Source organism: Motacilla alba, chromosome 2 (assembly GCF_015832195.1).
Source record: "Motacilla alba alba isolate MOTALB_02 chromosome 2, Motacilla_alba_V1.0_pri, whole genome shotgun sequence".
Lineage (NCBI taxonomy): Eukaryota > Metazoa > Chordata > Aves > Passeriformes > Motacillidae > Motacilla > Motacilla alba.
In genome coordinates, this window is record NC_052017.1 from 76,137,541 (window position 1) to 76,160,604 (window position 23,064).

At 37.1% G+C, this 23,064-nt stretch overlaps 1 protein-coding gene across 21 annotated transcripts in view; it reads left to right on the forward strand.

The window, feature by feature from the left end:
- Window positions 1–23,064, forward strand: part of CDH18 (cadherin 18) — a 497,477-nt gene that overhangs the window by 245,675 nt on the left and 228,738 nt on the right. For 4 of the 21 annotated variants that reach the window (XM_038128604.1, XM_038128612.1, XM_038128603.1 and 1 more), the window contains exon 1: window positions 21,270–21,451. The exons of 15 other annotated variants lie outside the window; for them this stretch is intronic. The gene's annotated coding sequence lies outside the window, so the exon portion shown is untranslated. Of the gene's footprint in view, window positions 1–14,416; window positions 20,959–21,269; window positions 21,452–23,064 lie in introns of those variants that run through there. 2 more of the 21 variants (XM_038128606.1, XM_038128607.1) reach the window with 1 other exon arrangement.

Sequence of the window (23,064 nt, forward strand, 5' to 3'; positions counted from 1 at the left end):
AACCTATGAAAGAATAACTTTATACAGTGAATTCTGGATTGAAGTATATTTTACCTAAATGTAGCTTTTATACATGTGGATAATTCAATTTTGTAATTTGTAGGTGCAAAGTGTCAACATATTTTGAAAACAAATGTAACATTCATAAAATTTATCCTAAATATATATGCTAATTACATTTTTTTCTTGCCTACTTAAATTTGTGTAAAACTATGTTCTCAATTTCATATGATGACTCTTTTTAAAATTTATGCCATATATTCTTGGAACAGAAATATATTTGACTAGGATATTTTTATAGCAGCCTTCTTCAAGCAGAAGAGGAACTGATTCCCACTTAGAAATGCTTATTCCATCTCTGTACTGACAGCTGGTCTTCTTCCCTGCCTTAAGGCCAGAATTAATTTTTGCTTTACTATACTGACACTGGACAGACCTAGGGAAACCCAGAATCTGTTCTGGTTTTGCAATTCTTATGTAGACTCTGTAGTCAGATGTAGATTACTCCCCATGCTTATCCTTTTAGGCAGAAATCATGTGAACAGAAGAACAGATGCCCTCTTTCTCAAATCACTGAAGAGTTTCATCTGTAGTGAAGGAGGATGTAACATCAGCTGAAATTAAAGGTATTCAAAGAGGAATCCATGAGAAACTTGAGATGACACATCTTTCAAGAGTGTTACGAATTATTTTAAACTGCTAGTATTATTTTTTAAAGAAGGTTAATTCTTAGAAGATGGGATAGTATAGAAAAAGATAAAGCTTTGGGATCTCTATAGACTAGTTACTCTGATGCAGATCCCTGGAAATCATTTAAGTGTCATAATAGAGTTTAGGAAATACTGTATGTCATCACCGTGAACCCAACTTAATTGCATAAACTATGTGTTTATGAAGAAGATATTCTGGTATCTAAGTCAAGCATTGAATTGATACATATGTTTGAGTTCGCACAGCATATTTAAATTCTCTAAATTATCTGCTTTATCAGCAGTATTTTGATTCAAGGAAACTTGTTTTATATATCATCTCATATTAGGCAGATTCAAAAATGAAATTGTTAAATTGTTCATTAAACTTCAGGATTACCTGAGGGGAAAGAAAAATATCTACCTAGGAATCAAGGCAACCTTTTCATGTTTAGTAGAAGTCTGAGTAATTAAGGTTTGTCCATAATCTTGTATGGGTAAATTGCAGGTCAAATAAATACTAGGAGAGCATGTAGGTGAAATATATATTGGTTATATAGTAAATTATAAGAAAGGCAAGACACAGCTAGCAGAATGATCTTCTAATCTATATCCTAATGAAAGTAGAGAAATTCAACAGAAGGAAATTTAATACTCCAAAATTAAGTTCTTTCATGAGCCAATTTGCTCTTATGATGGCACACTTTTTTTCTGAAAATTGCTCTCTCTGGAAACTGCTAATAAATCATCACAGAAAACTGCCTCAAAAATACATTTCGAACCCTAATATGACAAAGGAAAAACCCTGAATTGGCCCTTAAATGTGAAGGAATGGGACCAAAAAAAAAAAGGAAAAAGTGATATTATTTCTGTGCGTACATAGAAAGGCCACTATTAAAATATAATGTATATCTCAGGTCAATTTATTGCCAAAACAATGTGAAGAGAGCTATGCAACACTTCTAAAAAGAAGGTAAAAAGAATTATCCAAGATGAGAAAAATAAGTCTCCTGAAATGGAAGTTGAAGAGTTCACTTTAATCCAGCATGATCTTTAGCTATAGGAACAGTGTCAATAGATATGATAGCTCAAAATTACAGGTTTTACCAGCCTTAGTGACAAAGTGTGACAATGGGCATGATTGAAAGTTGTCCAAGATTACCATTTTACTTATATACACATTCTAGCTGTCAGAATAATTAATGAAAGAAAGAATAATTAAGGTAATTAAGGAATTCATAAAGGTAAGGAAAATAGAAAGCATACCACTATTGTAAAGATGAAGTAGGTTTCAAAAAGAGAAATTTTAATCCTTTTCTTGGGTTTTTTTGGGGGTTTTTTTGTTGTTCTTTTTTTAGTTTGGGGCATTGGGGGTTGGTTTGATTGTTTGTATCATGTATTTTTACTTTTTTTCCCTTAAAATACTTATCTCATTAGCTTTGTACTACACTCATAGGCCTGTAGTTTACATCAGAGAAGGAGAGCTAATGATTCCTGCTGAATTGTGATAATGCAAATCTACAGAGCAGCATATTCACAGCACGTATATCTGTGTGTACTTCCCTGTCTGCACTAGTCATCATTTGTTTGTTTTTTTCCCACCATATTTTTTTTTCCTTTACTGTCTTGAGCCTATGGGTTGCAGCTTTTGCACTTTATAGTCATTAATATATCAGCATCGCCAAAATACAGAATACTAATGACTTCTGTACTGCCAAAAATACTGTGTTCTTTTTAATTTTCTATGCTTTCTCCACACTAAGGGCTTTTTGCTTGGTAAAGTATTTTACCCATCTGCTATTAGATAGGTTAGCTTTCCTAAAGAAACAGTGCTGTCTTTCAGGTTGCCTTTTAGATTGTGTGAACTTCCAAAATGTGTGAATTGTTCAAGAACTGGATGAAAGGGAATGTTTGCAATTGAATATTTGTTGAATAAACAATCCCTTTTAAATATTTTTTCCCTAAATCTTGTTTATTGCTGGTATAGTATCTTTGTTCTATCATAGTGTAGAAGATATAGAACTAAATTCAAAATATCTGAAATTTCAAAAATGAGATAGATAAAGTATGAAAAAGGTCATGGATTATATTTAAATATTGAAAGGAAGTTGGCAGCTTCAATTGTCTGTAGCAATCAATCCCAAGAGTCTGGGAAATGTCTGCACCTTGAAACAAACTGAAACTTTAAGAACACATCTCTTTCTCAGAAACTTTTACCAGAGTTTCTTAACATCAGTTCAGTAGGACAGAATATGCGGAATAAGCTCATAATTAGGGTTTCACCTCTAACATTCGGGTTCAAATTTTGCTTCACTTCCTCAGACTTAAAATTAAGAGCTTTGTTTTTTGTATCCTCCTTGCCCCAGTGCAGTAACTAGTGCACTAGTTGATAGATTCCCCCTGTAAAATAACTTCTGTATTGGCATTTCACTTACAGTGTGGGAACAGATACATGTATTTGATTAAATTTCTGGTTTTCCTCTTATTTTAAATGACTTAAGAGGCATTTTACAGGGAAACTGATGGGTAATTACTGGTGGAAATGCAACAAGAAAAAAAAAGGAAACTAATAATTATTGAAAAAAGAGCAGTGGTGTACAAACGTAGTGAAAAAACTCAAGACTTTAGGAATGACAGGAAGCAGTAGCAGTTACCAATTTCTAGTGGAATACTTTCCACTAGAAGGAAGATTTTGCCTCACACTTTGGTGGGGGAGATAATATCAGAACAAGCAGAGGAATCAGGCACAGATCAGGCCCCACAGATGCTGGAACTGGCCAAGGTGAGGATAGCTTTTTGTCTGCTAATGGCTGAAATTTGATAAATTGATATTATATGAAAACTGATTAGATTGGCTATGCTTTGTGATGAACAGAAATAACTGTAGATCAAAGCAAAAGAATCCCAGAATCCTAGGAGAGCTGAAGCTTGCTGAGACCTCTGGAGGTCACCCAATCCAGAACCCATGCTCAGGCAGGAACACCTAGATCCTGTTCTCCAGGATCATGTCCAGACAACTTTTGCATATTCACAGGGATGGATACTTCACCATCTCTGTGGCAGAACTTTGCCACTGTTTGGTCATTCTCACTGTGGGAGTTTGTCCTGGAGGGGATGGGCTGGACACTGGCCATACCACAGCCAACCAACAGCAACCCTCAAGAAATAAGAAGCCACAACTAATGGCATCCAGGCAGCTTATGGTGAGGAGCAAAGGACTTGCAAAGGACTCTGTGACCGATTGGGAGTGGCCATGCAGATCAACAGCCCGTGATTGGCCAGAAGGCTTCTAGAACATTCTGTGAGAGACTGTATATCTATATAATTTATATCTATATCTATATATATGTATATATATATGCATATATATGTCTGTGTGTGTGTAGGCCCCACTTTGGGGTCATCTGAAGCAGCCTCTTTATGTTTTGTTTTGCATTTTTACCCTTTTTATTTATTTAATAAAGATCTTCAGTTTTGGCGCTTCAGTTGTACCTGTCCCTTCCTTGTTGCTGTGCCACACAGCCACACCATCACTGAGCTCCCAAGACCAGAGGGTTTCCCTCTGCACCCCTCAGATCCCTTGAGGCATTGTTGCTAGCCTGCCTTCAGCCGCTCTGCTGCTAGCTGGGTCAGAGAGATCACCAGTGGTCAGACAATGCTCACAGCTGACAAACTGTTTCCTGATGTTCAGAGAGAACCTCCTGCATTTCAGTTTGTGACCATTGCCTCTGGTCCTGCCACCAGCCACCACTGGTCTCCCTCCTCTTTGCACCCTCCCTTCAAGACTGTATATGTATATTAATGAGACAACCTTGTGCTCCAGTGCTTTGGATCCCATTAGAAAATGGGATCTACTTACAAAAGTGCAACTGTATCATCTTAATGATCACTGTATCATTTTGCTGTTTCAACAGCTCCTATTGTGTCCAACTAGTTGTGAATTAACACTCATTTTGATAAAGGAGCTTCTTGTAAATTACTTTTCCTTACCTGCTTTTTTCTCCCCTTAGGTTTATTTTCTTAGAAAGAGGACATGTATTTTCAAAGAATTTAAAGAAATATTAAAATCTATTTTCAAGGAATGAGCTTTAGAATTATATACAGGGATAAGAGATAATAAATATCCCAAACATCTGATTTGCATAATTTCATCTGAAGAACATGGTATACCACAGTATCAAAAGTAAAATTTCTCAGCTATTCAATTTAAATTAGAATGGTTTGTTATATTGTGAACTTTTTATCCTTCTTATAAGGATCCAACATCTTATTGTTGTATCTCTGTAAATTGGGCAACAGATAATCAAGTCTGAGGGGTCAGTCAGGCTCAGTAAAAATGAATGCAATGAAAAATATTTGAGGATCCTGAGATCTTTGTTTCTCTAGGTTTTTTTAGAGAATGTTTCGTATGGGATGATTTCATCTGTTTCTGTCTCTTCAGATCATCCTAAACAAACAAACTTTCCTTCTTGTGAAATGAAATTCCATTCTTGCCTCATCAGTTAATCATTTTCCTTGAGAATTTTTATTTATTTTGTTTAGAATTCACGGAAATTTTTCTATGCCTTTCTGATAGGTCATTTCCAAAGATAAGTCACCCTAAGCCAATTTCAAAAGTATTTATGTTGGTATTAGCCTGCACTTATGCCAAAAAGAACTCTCATTCTTGCTGTTTTGTCACTCGTTATCTTGCAAGCATTTGTGTGATGTACTACTTGGTGTAGAATTGCACAAGTAAATTTCGGTTTGTATTTATATCAGAGAAGATGTGGCTGAAGCTGCTTTCATTTGAAGTGCAATGTAATGAAAGTAGGAGCTTACTTTATGGTCCCCATCAATTCTCAAGAAAGCTCTGTACAGACCACAAAGAACTTGCTGTACTTTGGCAATAGAATGGGCCATTGTGTTTGGGGATTAAAGTTGTCAATCACATTATCCTCCTCTTCAGTACAGCCAACTTTAAAGAATCTTGGTATTCAGCAACAATTGTTTGAAGTGACAATTACAAAGAAGGAAAAGGGATGGAACCTTTTTCTTTTAACTTTTTAATCTACCCATTCCTTTGAAAAGGAAGAGCATAGGTAAGGAGCCCAAAATATGAATTTTATTCCAACACAGGTTTTATAGCTAAAAGAGGTCTTTTCTTGGTCTACAAGGAATAACATAATGCTGTAGCAACCTTCTAAGTAAAAAAAAAAAAAAAAAAAAAAAAAAGTGCCAGTAATACAAATGCATGTAAGACGTTATGTGAACTTCAAAATGTGAGAGGAAATGAAAGAAATATCCACAAGAAAAAACAAACAAACAAACAAAAAACCCAAAAGAAAGTCAGTAAATATTTTCAAGTTTGCATTTTCTATACTGAGAACAAAGGGAAAAAATGCAAAGAGGAGAGAATGAAAAATAACAATTTAGAAGAAATTTTACATTGATACTAAAAATAGGCAAAGAGGATATGGTATGAATAAAAATAATATCTGAAAGCTCTGAACCTAATTTTATTTAACACCTATTAAAAGCATCAATACTGAAAGATAAAGATGAAATTCTAATACTAAGCACATATGGAGTTCACTGAAATTGTGCAAGAGCTGGTGGCAGACAAAAAGGCTTTAAAATAAGGTTTTACTATTTCTGTCAAAAAGTAGCCTCTATAGGAAAGGCTAGGGAATTGAATGGGATAATTTTTCAAGGGAATAAAATGAAAATACTTCTCTGTTTCAACCCTAGAAATAAGACAGAAATAAAGAAAAAAAAAACTAAATGTTTTATATTGCATATGATCCTTTGACAGATATAGAAAGAAGTTATTATAGAGAGAAATCATTTCAGTGAGTCACTTATGTGAGCGCATCTCAGTATCTTCATTTTATCATGGTGTGGTCCCCAAGTACCTTAGTCTTGACTAGTCAGTCAGATGTATACACATGTATCCTTGTAGAGCTACATTGTCGCACAGTTGTTTACTTCTAGAACATGCAGAACGCTGTAATACTTTTCACATACAGAAAATAAATCCCCACAGTAGGACTATTTTACCTCTAATTTGTATGCTGAAGATAAAAGTGTTATTTTGCCTGCCTTTAATCTGCTGACACATTTCCATCATTCTACAGTCATCCAACTGCTAGATGGACACCAACTATAATGTAAATTTTCAAATGGCATGTGGAAACAACAGTGAAATTTGTTAACATTAGCAGAATTTAATTCCCAATTCCCATTCCATTAATCTCTGTATTTTTAAGAGGTCCCACTAATGAGTTCTTTCTGTAATTAATCATGTTGACACAGTTCAAAGTAGATGATTTAAATCTTAGCTGAGAAGTAAAGAGTCGGCAAACTCTCACTTATTGTGGATTCAGTGACGGTAATAGTGAATTGAATTTGTGCTATGGGCTTTCTCAGTGTAATACTACACTGGACTTGATCTTGAGTTTGTAAAATATTTAATATAAATAATTTTAGTGTATCTCTACTGATCACTACAATATTATCTCCAGTTTATTGCTGGAGATTTTTCTTTTAGCGTTGAAAGAAATACACAGATTTCAACAAAAAGGTTTTTGTCATAAGTGATTCCTGCTAAATATGAAAACATTATTTTAAATAATTAGGAAAGAGTGGTATGTGACTGCAAGCTGAAGTTTGTGATAACATTTGTAAAATTTAAACTATATAAATATTCCAAAAGTGTACTATTGCAAGCAGATCAGCAGAAACCTTTTAGAGGTCCTGCAAGCACATGAAAAGTCACTGCAGTCATGGAGGCTGCTCACTCACATAATTAGATCACCCACATGGAAATTTTTAGAATCCAGGGGCTAATCTGGTGATGACAAATGATGACAAAATTATGACAAAAACTAAAATTGTATAAAGCACCAATGTCTCTTTTGTGGTGTATAATAGCCCTGAAATCAGTGGAATTTAAAAAAAGAAATTTAAAATTTTCACTCAATGATAAAAATAATGACCATGTGTTTCATTGAAAAAATTGATATTGAAGCTCTCATTTGCTGTTAAGCAATACAATACAGGAGATACCAAAGATACTCTGAAAAGGGATTTCCTCAAACCTTTTGTGTTGATAAAGACAGTCAGCATCCCAAGAAAGCCTAGATCCTGTGCCCAACCAGTGTGTCATCATCCAGTTATGGATCCCTTCACTGAACAGTCTTCTGGATCAGGGAGTGATTGCATTGACTTGGTCAGGGTCACAAGCCAACAGAGAGACCCCGTCCCAGGTCTCCACATCTTTATTTGAGTATGTTACCTGCTGACAGCGACTGCCAGCACCTGTAAAGCACTCACACTAACAGTTTACAGAACACTCTTTATTATAGGATTGTGACAAGTTAAGGTTTGCGAATTGTCATTGATAGTATCTGACTGAAAAATGTATTCAAAGCAATATACTGAGAAGCTCTAATCCCTAACACAAGCTGGCTTGAGATAATCATTCAGCACACATAAAATTACAGTTCTTACCCGATGGAAGGGGAAGAAGACAGGTTCAGCCCATCAACTGATTCCAAAAAATTACAATGGAGTCTTCCCTAACTTTGTCCAATTCTTAACTTACTTTTATACTATTTTTTTATGTCTTGGTGGAGCTGGAGTAACTCCAGTAGTACATATGTTTGTCGCTGATTGGTGCAAAATTCTAAGATATAGTCAATAAAATATAGAATTCTTCTCTGTGAGGGGTGGTGGTAACCTTGGAGAAAGGTGGCTTTGGGATAGAGTTGTGCATCAGTATGACATCTGTGATCTCACCATGGTTGCTGATTCAACAGCAAGACATCTTTTTTCTCCCTTGATTAACACCTCATATGGGGATTATCAGCTACAAGGTGCTACCGAGATCCCTTCTTTGCAAAGATTTTAACAAAGCCTGGCTGCAGTGTATCCACTCTACCCTCCATTTCCCTTAGCATGACTTGTGGGGGGGAATCAGGCTTGATAACTGCATCCCATCCAGGGATGCAACTGCATCTCACCTGAAAATTTCTACGCTGTTATAACTCCCGTTAGAGTTTGAATATAACTTCTCAGTTTTCTCTGAACCCACCAGCCATTTTCCCACATTCTGATACTCTGATAAAATAAATGGTGGGAAAAGGCGAAAGAAGGAGAGGATCATAATGAAGCTAAAGATACTATAGAAATAAGAATTTCATAATTGGAGGCTTTACAGTCTGTTTTGACTGCTTCTTAAATCAGAGGAAAGAAATAAACTGATTTCAGAATTTATCTGAAGACAATCTCAATAGGAAAAAGCAAAAGTGTATTGTTGATGATCATGCATCTTTCATCTGGCAGCTATGAAACCTGGAGAAGAGTATCTTTAATTTTGAGGATGTCATAATTTACACTGACTAAACTTTATTATACTGGCAGTTATATCCAACTTATCAGGCAAGCCGGGAGTGTAATCTCTGTGATCATTAACAAAGTTTTGTTCTTTAAAAGATTGTGAATGAAAAGCATTTTGTTCATTTTGTCTTTAGAGAATCTCATTCAAAAAATCAGTTCAACATGCTAGTCTTCAAGAAAATGTGATAGCTGAAAAGACAGACTAGTGCTTAAAGCATATTGATACCTGCAGTGTTATAAAGACACTATCTACTTTAAGGTACAACAGAAATGTCTTCAGGAAATGTTTTTGGTTTACCTGAGAACTGCACAGGAGGAAACTTTCATGTTCACAAAAATGGTGGTATCTCTGAGGCATTAATAAGATTTGAATCTCTAAAAATTATCAGTCATGACTGGTTCTTGGTATTTCCTTGACATTATCAAATAGTATCTGTTTTACAAGTCAAATAACATTTTTTAGTCACAGTAGACTGACATGAGTCATCAATTTAACAGTCCTAAATTTTGGCATATTGTGCATCAATAAGCATCGCTTCTTGCTCATTCTTTTCATACCTAGGTATATTCGATGTTTTGGGGTTTTTTTGTAAATTCACAAGTTCACATCAGCAGTGAAGACATGGGATCCTATTTTGATAAAACATGTAACATAGAAGACACTCAAAATCAGAACCAATTTCAGTATACAGATGATTGACTTTCTTTCCATTGCAGAATACAACTAAGATTCATCTTAGACATAGCTAAGAAGAAAGCCTGGTTTTCAGGAATTACTGTGAGTTTTTGTTGAAAAACAAATAATTTTTTAAAACTTTTCAGTGGGGATTTTTTTTTCTGAAGATTTTCCTATGTGTGATTATTCTACAGTTATTACTTTGCTTTAGTTGCATTTGTTTTAAATGCTTAAATGATGGCAGCTTTATAAATAAAATAGTTATATTATATGTATCAATCGCTAGTGTTTGGTTTTATCTGTATATCATTGGTTTTGTTTGGGGAATAGTATAGTGAAAGAAATGAGACATAATTTGGAAAAAAAAATTCCCGTTTCCTAGCTCTTGTCTAAGTTCTACCAAGGCTTTTTAGGTTGACTGTAGACTTCTTTAATTCATGCATTTATATGAATGCTTCTCCCTGCTATCAGCAGTTTAAAGCTATCATATCTATCAATTCTGGAGCTGGCTTTTGCTGGTCTGAAAGCCAGGTGGTTTTGCCTTCTGATGTATTCTTCCTTCCAGAGCTATCCTCAGTGCTTGCTCACCCTTTAAAAAAGCTAAGGGCAGTGTGTTTCCCTGTTCTGTTGTACTGCTGAACTCACTGAGTAAATCTAACTCAGCAGGAGGCTTTTAAGAGTTATTTTCCATTATAAAAAACGAGGAGCAAACCCTACTCATGGGAAGTAGAAGTGTGGCCAGGTTAAAAAAAGAGAAAAAAAAGTAGAGGAAAATTTATGTGTATCAATTATCGTCTTGCAAGTATAAGCCCTTGACATGGGCTATATGTATTCAAACACCTTTCCCCTGTGTGTCTACCCCTGGGTTGGCTTGTGGTGGTTGGTGCAATGCATGCAGTGCCAGACGTTTTTGTGATTGCTGCGTGCCTTGCTGCCCTCAGGGAGCTGCCCACAGGCACTGCGTGCAGTGCCCCTCGGGATCACATCAGTGCAGATGGCTGATGCACTTCGTATATCATCTGGCTTCCCCCTCTAGGCATGGGAAAGGTTTTGGACAACCTTGAAAGGCAGCTGCTCTCAAGCAATGTTTCTGCTTCTGGATCCTTCTTCTTTTCCCTTAGTAATATGAGGACTTCAGAAAAGTTCTACACTTTCCAGGCAGAAAAGTCTGAGTTGTCCCTTGAAATGGTAACAGGCTCTTTGAACTTAGGTTTCCATAAAATTAACAAAAGCATAATAATGACTAACATTAGATAAAGAATGGTTTACCTTCCAACTTTGGTGATACTTATGAATCTTTTTACTGTAGATAGGCTTAAAAAAAAAAAAACAAAGAAATTATAAAATACATTATTAATTAAAAGGCGTATTAAAGGACATAGGGCTTGGACATGGAAATAAAACTTTAAATTTAATAATTTCTGTGTTGAAATTTAATAATGTCTGTTTAATAATTCTGATATTGCATTGGGACAAGAAAGAACAGTGACGGAGATTGATTTTTCCTATTCATTTAGGTTATGGTGATGTACTGATTCCATTAAATGCCACTGATAAAAATATTTTTAGGTGTGGTACAACAGCAAAAATATTTTGTGGTAAGGTCAAAATCAAATTAATATTAAATGACATTGATATTTTCTAGTATAAGCTTAAAACATCTGAACATACAATAGTCCACATATTGTAAGCGTTAAAACACAGGCAGTGAAATGTTATATGCATAAATTTATGCATAGTGTACGCTGAGTTTTCATTTACAACAATAAAGCTCTACCTCTATTGAGTCATTCAGAAGAATTAGAAAGGATCAATGATCTACAGCCCTCTATTAAAAAGGACTAGAAAGAGAAAATAAATAAACTTTAAGCTTTGAAAAATGTGTTAAGTATTTTTATCTTAAAAATTCTTTAAGGAATAACTGGTTAATTCTTCCTTACCAATAATGATTTTAAATAGTGTTATGGGTTTAGATCATGCTTTTCTGTTGCACTAAAAATGAATATTGTAAGACCAGTGGTTTTCTTACTGCGTAGTCTGTTATTTGCATCCATACAGGTAAGTCTAGCCCTTTTTGTAATACATGAAAATTTCTGCTTTAACACAGCCAACTGAGACAAAAATTTCTTACCACGTTGAGAAATGAGACTGGCTGGGTCATTGGGTGACTGGCATGCAAAGCTATTATAGGTGACTAATGTGCAAAATACTTTTGCTATTGTCAATATCGGAAAGGAAAAAGGAAGTACTGGTATGTTTTTAAAATATCTAGCTTAGTTTTGCAGTTTCAAAGAAACTTCCAATACAGCTTCATCTGTCAACTTGCATACTATCCTATTGCTCATGTTGTTGACAAAGGTGCTAAATAGTGTCTAGACCAATATTGACTCTTGATACATGTTTTTCTGAGAGTCTTGTAGTCCAGCCAGATTTTCACTACCTTATGTTCTATTCAACCAATAAAGTCCTCAGTATGACTATGGGGATATTGAGAGAGAATGTGTCAAAATCTTTACTCAGGTTGAAGGAAGATATTTGTCCTGCTGTCTACATCCACTTGTTTCATCAGAGAGGACAAGTTCATCAGGCAAGATTTTCTCTTGGTAAATCCATACTTGTCAGTCCAAGTCAGGCTGCTGTCCTCAAAAGCTTTTTGGGGACTTGATCTATAAATTATATAAGGATGAAAGTAAGGTTGACCAGCCTTGTGGTTCTGTGGATCTTCCTTCTTACTGTTTTTGGAAGATGGACATGGTTTGCCATTTTTCAGAAGCTGAAGAATTTCTCTGTTTGTTTAATAGATAGCAATGTACATTTGCAAACCAGACAGCCAACTGTACCCCGAACTGCATCAAAGGAAACATGACAAGCACGTTTAGAAAGGAGATTTTCCCCCTCTACTCTGCCCCTGTGAGATCGTGCTGGAATACTGAGTCCAGCTCTGGGCACGTCAGCATAATACAGACATGGGCCTGCTGTAGTGAGTCCAGAGGAGGGAAAAGAAGATGATCAAAGGGCTGAAGCACCGCCCCTGTGAAGACCACCTGAGAGAGTCATGGTTGCTCAGCCAGGAGAAGAGTCTTTGGAGAGACTTTACTGCAATCTTCCAGTATACAAAGATGCCTACAAATTATGACAAAGGCATGTAGTACTAAGACAAGGGACAGTGCCTTTAAAAGAGAGTAGATTTAGATTCGATTTTTTCTTCACTGGGAGGGCGGTGAGGCACTGGCATAAGTTCCTCAGATAAGCTGTGGATGCTCTCTGCTGGAAGTGTTCAAGTCCATCTTGGATGGTGCTTTGAGGAGCATGATCTAGCAGAAGGTCTGCCTGCCCATGGCAGGGGGGTTTAAACTAGATGACCTTTAAAGGTCTCTTCCAACCCAAACCTTTCAGTTATTCTGTAGCAGGGAGTATCTCCTCAATGACAACAGTCACTCCACTCAACACTGCTGGATTATCCTGTACCATTTTGCATTTCTCCCGATTTACCTACACACCTCTAAAATGACTGAAAGAATGAGGCATTTTATCAGTAGATGGAACGTATTTTCTTAATAACTCTGAAAGCCAGTAAATTCAGTTACCAAATACAGAGCCATTAATCATTAGAAAAGAAGAATATCAAGAGAAGTGGCTGATAATTCAGTTCTTCAGTTTCTTGAAGCAAAATTAGAACCTTCTTGCACTATATGCATCAAACTTCAGTTGTTAGGCTTACTACCAGAGAAAATCAGTGGAGTCTTTTGTCTTATCTTGCATGTGACTGCCTACTTAATGGTCCCTTCTTGGCTAGAATCAATAGAATTTCCATTGCAATCATTTCCTCAAGGGGAGCCACTCTCCAGGAGCTTGGATTTAATGGTAGAAAGAAGAATAAAACAATGACAACAGCTTATCCAATGTTATATCAAAACAGAATTGACAAATTCTACTTTTTGAAAAATTTTTTTTTTCATTTTGGAAGAAATGGGATCAAAACCAAAGTATTTTAGTAAGCCTTTTTAAGGGAATAACGCTTTATATGATGTGCCTTTCCTACACCTTTAGTGAACAGATGGGTAGTAATCGGTTATGAGTGCAGTTGGAGCACTAAAGAAAATGTTGTCATTTTTTCTCCTGCTAGCCATTTATCTATTTAATTCTTTGACAGAACAGAGGAAATGTAACTAAATGTTCTGTTTTAATTAAAATGAAAATAAATTTATTAGTGAGGGAAACTCTGTGTTCTGTTTATGCTTGGGGAACAGAACAAACATATGTCTCTGCTTCATTGTTTGTCACCATCTAACACGAGGTTATTTCTTGTTGCTTATTTGGCCTATTAAACAGATCATACTAGTCATAAACTTGATTTTTGTTAACTCTAGCTAATTACAGCAGGCACTAATAAGTAAATGGCAAAAGAAAAGCACATCTTGAGAAGCATTCCAGTAGATGGTAGTTCTATTACATAAATGGCAGCCATGACATTACCTGCCTGGAAGCATGTAGTTGGCTTGTGGAACTGCAGTATTTCTTTACATAAAAATAAAGAGAGTAAGAATCAAATTGTTTCTTGACTCTCATTTCCATTTCTTCAGTTGTCTTATTGCCTGGCTAGAGGAAGGAAACAGAGGGGCAGCAGGGGGGGCTTTTACTTTGGTGAGGGGCAGCAGGGGGGGGGCTTTTACTTTGGTGATACCAGAGACTTAACCCCACTGGAATTTTTAAACCTTCAATAAAATGTTATGATCTACAACTTGTGCTAAGCATACTGGAGAGGGATAGAAACACAAGACTAGGCACTGCAGAATAGGAAGGATGCTGTACCTACACATTAGCCTTTATGGGGAAGAATCCCCATCAGACACAGTGCTGAAGAGTGCTGATGTGGACAGCATTATATGGCTTTTAACCTTATTTTCTCATTTGACACTTGTATATAAAAATGTCAACCCAAGGCTTCAGAATTTGGAAGTCACCAAGAAGTTTTTCCTTTGTTTCACTTCCACTGTTTCTTCCTCTTTCAGAAACATAGATTAATTCTTTTTCCTACTCTAATTGGGAATTAGATCAATCCAGTTAAGAGAACCACTGGGATTAGACATTAACTGACCCTACAGCCCTGCACTGACCCTACAGCCCTGCATTTGTGTGCACACTGTTGTCCCACAAATTACAGGTGATTCAACAACTAGGACCTCTACTACAAAGCTCAGCAAATTTCAAAATTCAGCTTTGGTCCTATATTAGTTCTCAACAGAATTACAAAACATGGCTACTAAAATATAGTGTAAATTTTTCTCCTTGTGACAAAGAAGGCCAACAGAATCCCGGACTGCATTAGAAAAGCATCACCAGCAGCTTAAGGGGAGTTGTCCATTGTCTTGGTCCTGGTGAGACCATTTGGAGTGCTGAGTTCTGTTCTTAACCCCTCAGTACCCAACTCAGGAGCATGTACTAGAGCAAGTGCAGCAAACAGTCGTGTACCTCATTCATGGATCAGAATATCCACCATATCAGGTGAAGCAGAGAGCTGGTGCTTCTTGGCCAGGAGACAAGAAGGCTCTGGGGAGGTCTTACCAAAATGTAAAAAATAGCTGGTGAAGCAGGGGAGGTAGGGAAGAGGAAACCAGACTCCTCTCAGTGATGCCCACTGACTGGGCGTGAAACTATTAGCATGTATTTTATTTTATTTTATTTTATTTTATTTTATTTTATTTTATTTTATTTTATTTTATTTTATTTTATTTTATTTTATTTTATTTTATGTATTTTTATTATTTATTTATTTATTATGATTTATTATTTATGTTAATATTTATTTATTATGTATTTTATTTTATATATTTAAGTATGTTGTTGGTCATGCACATTTTTGGAAGGAGCAAAACATATCTGTACCCGTCTTCATAGTGGAAGAAGTGCTAAAAAAAGAATAACTGGGAAAACATACAGCTATAGTACAGGGAGTATAGGATACAGTACAGAAGGACTGCTAAATTTCAGTGAAGATTCTATATCAAAAATGACCCAATTTTTCCTTCACATATCTTCAACATCATTGAGCACTATGGTTTCAATGGAAAGGATATTCTAACTTCAGTAGAAGTTGCATCATCATCTTGTAACATTTTACATTTCCCCTTTTTTTGATCTGCCTTTAGCATACTGTGTGCTGAGTCTAAGAGAAGCAATTTCTTTATCTTAGTAAAGATAATATGCCCCAGAAATAATGTCCTTTTGTATGATATTATGAAAATCTGTCTTTATATTTTCCCAGGAGCCTTTGCTTGTTTGTATTTTCCTACCACTAAGCAATAATTTATTAAAGCTCTAGTTACAGTGGGAAAGAAGGTTGTATCTCACTACCAGCTGTAAGAGCCAAACTCCACCAAATACAATGTTCATAATTTGAAATACGACATATTTGTATCTGATGTTTTATATAGAGTATCTGAATAACCATTCACCAAAAATTCAGAGAGAACCTTGACTTGTGAGGATTTAATACCAATCTATGTATGAAAAAGGTTTATTTTTGCCTACATTAATTTCAAAGCCATCAAGACAATTTCATTGACAGATTTAAACTTACAAAAATGCCACCCATTACACATGAACATTATCCAGTTATCAGGACGTATCCCATTTTACACTGGTCAGTCCATGATACACAATTACACAATTGTATTAGTTTCCCTGGAAACACCCCAATTAAGCAAGTTTCTTGATTGAATGGTGTCTATTAAAAACATTAGTGTGAAATTCCACAGGACGGACAGAAAGATCTACTAACGTCTAAGTTAATTACTTCACTGCCTTCAGCTGAGTCTTCCTTCTTTTCTGTTTCCATGCAGAGACTGAGAGATTGACACACCATGCTATTCTTTCATGGCCCTTTCTAATTTTTTTTCTATCTTTCCTGCATTCAGAGAGCGACTGATTAGCTCAGAGTTTTATGGTAACAGGTAGCAAAATGCTAGGAGGCTGGCATTATGTTGTTTTCTCCAAGTCCTGTTAGTATATTTTGCCTGGTGTTTCATGGAATACTAAATGTAAGTGACTATATTATCACAAGTCTTTGTGACTGGCAACTGTTATTGGCATCATATATCTAGGAACAGCTGTTGTTGTTTTATTAGAAAATACTCCAGTGATGCTTAGTGTAGAAAGGAGCCAAGACAGTATCAGCAGTGTCATTCCCTCTGCAATTAGTATAGTGTAGAATTTGCTAACCTGTATTAAAAATTTACTTTTTCTAATCAACTATTTAAATTTTCTAGAGGAAATGCATGCCTTACAGAATATTCAGAGAGACCATATGTGAAATAAATTGTCCTAATACTATTACTTCTGAATATTGTGCATATTACCAAATTAAAAATAAAAATATGGAGGCATGATATGAGAAACCTCCAGACAGTCTTCATTAGGAACATGAAGATAGCTCAGTTGTATGTTCATTAGACAAGTAAAAAATTTCTGTCCCACTGTAATGTATTAGAATATGAAAATTTTTACTGCCATGATCTATTTTGTTATGATTTTCTGTTAGCTGTCTAGAGATAGAAATGTAACAATATTGTAACAATGTAACAATTTGATGTGAAAATTATTTTTGTATTTTTATATTTTACTACATTTAAGTCCTCTTCGAAATTGAAATAGCAGTAGTGTGGTGAGTCAATTATGTCTCATTGTGATTCATCATCAAACTATATGCATTATTTTTATATTCAACTTGATATATTATGCTTTTTAACTCAAGGCCCAATTGCTAATTCCACTTGGTGATATATTTTTGGATGGCCATTTCTAAAGAACTGTCATTAGTAAACCATATAAAAACTTTTAAGAAAAATAATTTCTGCATAAATTAGTAGTTGTAAGAATATTTATTAATAACTCAGCAAATAAAAAATATTCATATAATAAGACAAGAAACAGATATTGGTGGAGTGTCAAATATGTTCTCAGACATATGGCTGGGACCAGTTCTTTTGCACTGCAGCTGAGAAGAAAAATAATGATTAGTGAATGTGAAATTTGTGGCAGGAAATGGTAGAATCCTTTGTTTTCACTCTTTCAAATCTAGGAGAAAGGGAAAGGGTTTGTAATTTTTTTGCAGTTTGAGAAGTTACTGTTGGAGGTAGGGGTTACTGTGTTATTCCCTGGTGCTTTAGAACAAGAACATGAAAATTCCCAGTGCAATTGCTCTCAGTGTGCGAGCAGAGGAGGTCCCTGGCAGTGACTGAGCAAGTTTTCTTCGGCTGCAGCTATTAGAGTACACAAGTTTAAGAAAGAGTTGGACTTAAACTTGGCAACATCCTTATCCCAGTATGATCTTAGCCATTCCTCATTTATGTATCTTCTGTATAGGAACTTTGTAATCTATAAATAAGCTGGAATTTTCATTACTTTTTGTACAAATGTACCACTTAGTGTTTTTCTAATTGGTTGACTTTTAGCTGGATGATTAGTTCTCCAGCAGTTACCTGCAAGACAATCAATTCAGGTTTAGTGTATTACACATGCCCAAAGAGAGACTGATTTTGTGAGCATATTCTATAACTTACTAATTGGAGATGCAAAACAATTTTTTTTTAAATCTGCAGAAACTAGTTTTCTTTTGGTACAGCTGTATATTTCCTTCATAACTAGTCTATATCCTTTTCAGTACTGCTTTTAAACATAGCAAGTCCACAAGTTAGAAGGGACAAAAAGAGCCCCTTCTTTTCTTCTGCCCCTGTAATCATTGTCATGAGCTCTTGAGTCTGGGAAGGGAACTTATTGAACGTGATTGAAGAAGTTCTGTATTTTGATATACTGCTAGAATTGTGTAAGTTTGCTGGATTCCTTAGGCAAGACTCATGCATACAATGACTTCAAGGGTTGTATCTAAATTTCCCTGGAATTTCTTTGCGAATACTGCTGCAGTCCAAGACAGTAATATCCTTTTGAGGCTCCTTTCATCAGACTTTTTTTCTCCATGACAAATTCAAATTCTTTTAGCATTCAAACTGATGAAAGGCTTGACCTTACATCAGTAACACCAAATCTCAGTATTTAGTCTTAAAATGTAGGCTTAAAAGAAATGTCAGAGTTCATTGAGGCTAGTTTTTTCAAACTGTCAGCTTTTTCCTTGAAATGGCATAATTTTGCATTCTTAAGAAAACTTTGATCACTGTATATCAAATTAACCTGCAATAGTGGATATAATCTCTTTAAACAGATATTCTTTACTCCTGCCTCTGAGAAGTCTCTGAAACATGTCAATACAAATGTATGTGCATGTATTTATTTTTATATATATATGAAGAAAGAATTGCAGATTTTCACATTCTAAATGCTTTTCTGAAGCATCAAGACTTCCCTCTGGTTGTCAAACATCTTACTGCAGAAACAAATGATTTGATTACATATATTCTGAGTACCTGATGAATATTCATAATTTTGTCTTATTCACTGGAAATTACTAAGAAAATACCTTAAAATAAAATGTTTTCTTTCCAGCCATATCCCTGGGTTGTTACACCTAAGAAACATTTCATCCAAGAGTAGGTAGGCTGAAAGGTAACCCTGTATTTTATCCCTTTCACTTTATGCACTGAGGTGGGAATCTTTGGAGGGTGATTTGACATGAATTTGATTTCATGTTATATTGTCTAGAGTTTAGGAGAATGAAAGGAAACATGTATTTTCACTCCTTTTTGGCCTCCTTTTTTCTCCTCCCTGCTATTAATACAACTACTTTCCTGGCAAAGAGATTAAAAATTTGCTTCTGCCATAGTGCAGTAAAATAGTGAAAGAATCTGGATAGAAGCAGCCCATCCCCCAGATCATGAGATCTGTCTGAATCTGGAGCTATGCACAACCTAAGAGAAGTTTTACATGAGAGAGAACACTCTGAAGACTGTGTATTAAAGCATTGATTCATATGTGCTGCAGCTGCAAGCCAGAGGACGTATAAATAGCAAATTGAAACAGCTTCCATTTCATTCCCTCCAAGAGCTTACATCCCCCAAATTCAAACAACTAGCTACTTCTTGCCTTCAATTCCCTATCCTGCTAGCAAAATCATTTTTAATGTATATCGCTGAGCAGCTCAGAGAGATTTTGTTTTAAAAGTTCTCAAAATCCAGCAGCCCAAGTGATGTCAGCGAGCAGTGTTGTTCTTTCCATCTAATCTGGTGTAACAGCTTCCCTTCTGGTTATGTTAAATTGTAGAATTACTCTTTTCAGCTCTGCTTTTCAAATCTAGATCATTTTTACATGGGGTACCTATCATTTATACTGCAGATGCTGCTTCTGACCAGTAATACATTAAAAAAAAAAAAAAAAAAAGGCAGTAGCTTTCTTTTCTTTCATCCTGTTGTATCCTGCTGGAGCTTTGGGACTCAAGCACGCTCTGGTTTCATGGCTCACTCCAGGATGCATGTCCTGCCGGCTGGAAGCAAAGCTCCTTTGCACCAGCAGGGAATGTGCCAGGGCCTTCACTTATATGTTAATTACATTTTTAATATGCTGCTTTAGCAGGTTGAGTAAGCAGAGTCTGACATGGTTGCCCCATTCCTGAAGCCCTGAATCAGGAGAATGCCAATAATCTTAATTCTGAATAAGGTGTGTTTGGAGTAAAGATGGTCCAGATTTTTGAACTACTTTTGCATCAACCAGCCTGCCTTGATCCAGACCAGCCTGAAAGGGCACAAATTATCCACCAGCTTACAGTCACTGGTGTAGTGATATGAATATAGGGATGTCAGAGGGCAGTAAATCTTTAAAGGAGTAGGACTGATCTGGTAGGGGACGGGTTGCTAATATGACACCTCCTGTGCCCCACCAGAATTGGAGGGAGGTATTAAAGGGCATCATTCAGTCTGAATCCTACAGCCGGACCGTGTGGACGGCTGATGAACGAGCCAGCAGTGGAATGTTTAGCAGGCTGTGACGACTTTGCACAGAAATAGGAAAATTTATCGCCGGCTTGCCACAGCAGTACCGTACTGCCCGCTTTCGGTGGTGCGCCCCTTCTGTGCACTCCCGCCCCGCTCGCCAGCCCAGCCCTCCCGGCTCCCGGCCCCCCTTCCCGGCACCGAATTTAGGGGCTCGCTGTCACCAAGCTGGAGCCGTCCTTCTTCTGCACCTCAAGCACGAACAGGGGGGGTTTCGCAGCCGCCGCACAGTTACCGGACAAAGATATCCCTGTGCCCGAACACACCGGCTATATCGGTACGGGAGGACGGACGGACGGACGGACGGACGGACGGATGGATGAATTGATGGATGGATGGATGGATGGATGGATGGATGGATGGATGGATGGATGGATGGATCGGTATATAGATGGATGACTCGCGCATCTGTCCGAGAGCCGGGGCTAGCCCGGGTCTGCCATTGCGCGCAGGAGGCTGCTTGCATCCCCGAAGTGCTGGAAAAGGAGAAAACAAGGCGGGGAGGGGAGAAGAACGGGGGCGGGCGGGGAGGGGAGGCGGGCGGGCGGACGCGGAGCGGGGCGGGGGCGGGCGGGCGGCGCGGCCAATCGCCCGGGCTGCCGGCGCTGCAGGAGCGGCGGCGCGGGGCTCAGGGCTCCGAGGGATGCGGAGCCGGGGCCGGGTACCTCTCTGAGGACGGCGAGCAGCTGTGCCGCCAGCACTGCGAAAAGTCCCCATTTGCTTCTTATAAATTAAAGTGCCTTGTCACCAGTTAGGGCAAGTCAGCCAAGGTAAGGCTTAAATAAAATGACACTTTAATATGTGGCAACATGGATATTTCTGGACAGCGGTGCCGCTAACACAGCCTTCTAAGTATCGCATAATATTTTGTGCAATAATGCTGTCGTAGTGGGTGCACAACCTGTAATTTGTCTGTGTTAAAGTTGCCGCTGGTACGTAAGCCTTACCCTTGTGGTGCTGTAGAAACGTGTTTGCTTATCCGAGGCAGTTGCAAAGGGACCTGCAAAATACAGGCGTAGAAAGGTAGCGGCGCTCTGTGTATGTGTTTGTGTGTGACCGTGTTCGTAATACCTACAGTTCTGCTCCTTAACTTATGGGGATAATGTGCAGATGCATTTTAATGGTGATGGCAGACAGATTCTTTAGCTCAGCTTACATATGTGAGCCTTTTTATACAATAAAACCGCATGCCATGTTGAACTGTATGTGAAGAGCATTAAGCTTGGTATTTGAATAGTAATTTCAGGGTTTTGGGTTCCCCCCCCCCCCCCCCCCCCATGTTTGTAACATTATATGTGATAGCTGAGGATTGAAATTTCAGCAAAAGAAGACCTCCTGCAGATTTACCTTTAGTTGCTTGTTAAAGCTTAAGCAGTCACCGAACTTTACTTTGTGCAAAGGGCACTGTAAATAATGCACAGACAGAAAAAAAATCCTCTCTTCATTTCCTCCTAGCCCACCCCAATAGTATCTCTCCTAATGAACAAAAACTACTATGTGCCACTGTGTTCACACCACATTTTGACTGATGGAACTGTCAGTGGTCTGGAACTGTTTTGGAAAGCAAGGAGTTCCCTAGGATGACTTCGCTAATGTGTGTCTCTGAAAACAACATAGTCCTGAACCTGTGTGTGTGTGTGTGTGTGTGTGTATTTGTATGCATCTGTGTGTGCCTGTGAGTCTGTTTTATGTACATGAGTGACAAGATACAAGGAGGACAGGGTACAAAAGCCAATGAAACGTGGCAAGTGTAGATGCCTGCATGTATTTCTCTGCCTGGATCTCTGTAAGACAGTATGAACATTTCTTATATTTCAATGTAGTTTATCATTCAGATTAGGGGCTGGGATAAATTCAATTTCATGTGCATCAATGCCCCATTAGTTTTTTACATTTAAAGGAAACACAATGGAAAACACAGGTAAAATTATGACTTCAGTTAGTACAGGTGATAAAATCACTGCCTATATTCAAGGTACAGAATGCATTTTTCATTCCGAGACACTAGGCATAGCTCCTTCCCTTCCAAATCTCTACTTCTGTGCTGCAGTCAACCATACACAGTTGTGTGAAAACACTGAAGCCTTCCTTCTGCATAAATTGTCCTTCTACTGAGTAATAGTACATGTTTGTTTTCAGGGCAAATATGAAATTAATTTAAAAGTTTGCCATGTTTGGCATTTTGCCTAACTGTAAAGGTAAGAAGATTTAGAGAAATAACTAAAAGGCTTCTTTAACCTACTTCACTGCCTTTGACAGAATATTTAATTTTATTTCATTTCATATTTTTCTGAAGAAGACATAGTATGGTATAGTTACCTAATGCAAATTAAGGTGTGCCTTTTTTTTTTTTTTTGTTGTGCATACCTATGGAAACAATGTA